Source organism: Diachasma alloeum, unplaced genomic scaffold (assembly GCF_001412515.2).
Source record: "Diachasma alloeum isolate Michigan unplaced genomic scaffold, Dall2.0 Dall_scaffold_00752, whole genome shotgun sequence".
Lineage (NCBI taxonomy): Eukaryota > Metazoa > Arthropoda > Insecta > Hymenoptera > Braconidae > Diachasma > Diachasma alloeum.
Window position 1 is genome coordinate 48328 of NW_021680882.1, and position 1254 is coordinate 49581.

At 36.8% G+C, this 1254-nt stretch overlaps 1 protein-coding gene across 6 annotated transcripts in view; it reads left to right on the forward strand.

The window, feature by feature from the left end:
• Positions 1-1254, forward strand: part of LOC107044489 (39S ribosomal protein L37, mitochondrial) — a 44788-nt gene that overhangs the window by 34115 nt on the left and 9419 nt on the right. The window lies entirely within an intron of this gene.

Sequence of the window (1254 nt, forward strand, 5' to 3'; positions counted from 1 at the left end):
GGGGGGGGGGGGGGCGATAAAACGAAAGGGGAGTCCTATTATTATCGAGCCCTGATTCAATCGCTAAATGCGAAAAATACAAATTTTGAAATAAAATTTTTCATTATAATATTGACGTTTTAAGCTTCGATTTTTTTCATTAATTAATTGAATTTTTGTGCAATCAGTGACACGTATTGCATTATTTCTCAAAACTTTCTTTATAATTATCGGAATTGCATAAAAATGCATAGAAAATGTGGCAATGCCGCATGAAGTGGCTATTTCATTTTTCCAAGCTGGTAGTCATGCAGACTATTTTACTCGGTTCAAGTGTGTGGTGTATAACCTATAGGCAAACTGACGAGTCCGTTCCCTCCGTAGCTACCCCCACTTTGGCTAATCCCCACGCACATCTATATCTCCCACCTCTCAAAATGAATAGTCCAGTCAATTTAGATGTTGAGCTCTAAAAAATTCAGCTGGCAATGAAAGAATTCCAATCGATCCGTAAAAATATCTTGAACAATATATCACAATGTTTAATCATAGTTTCAACCGGCAGGTATTCAAATTAATTAAAAACTATCGACTTTATGTGGCGTAACGCCAAGAACTTTAACTGTGCAACTTTAACTNGGGGGGGGGAGTCGAAAAAAAGTCAAGGAATTGATAATTTTTTAAAATAAATTATTTGATTGTTTCAAAACTTCTATACAAAATCCCAGATAACCTAGAAGAATGGGTGAAACAGAGGAATTTTTCTAAAAAATGCATTTTTACACGAGCTCTTATGGGAATTCGGGAAAAAAATATTAACCATAGAAAAAAAAGTCGTAATTTTCCTGAAATTTCGCACTTGGGTGGAGTTTTCATGGAGGAACATGAAAAAATAATCCAAGTGGCCTAGCAGAATTGTTTAAAAGGGATAATTAAATAACTCATGAAAAATAAGAACTCTGTGCGTAATTTGGAATAGCGTGAACATCGAGGTTAGGAATTGTGGAGGGGCAAGCGCGGCAAATACGAATGGAGTTCTGATGATACATTTCGTTATGGGAAGGAACATAACAGCTGAGTGAATCAGTGCTGCCAACTTGTACAAAAATAGTCCAAATAGATTGAAAATTTGTAATTAAAATATAATTTTTTTTTGTTCAGCGATTGGTTTTCTGCGAGAGAACAAGAGATTCCCCTCCATCTCACCTCCTACATGCCCACCCTGCCATAAATACCTTGAGGAGTGCCGTATGTAGATCTCCTGTCGGGGGGGGG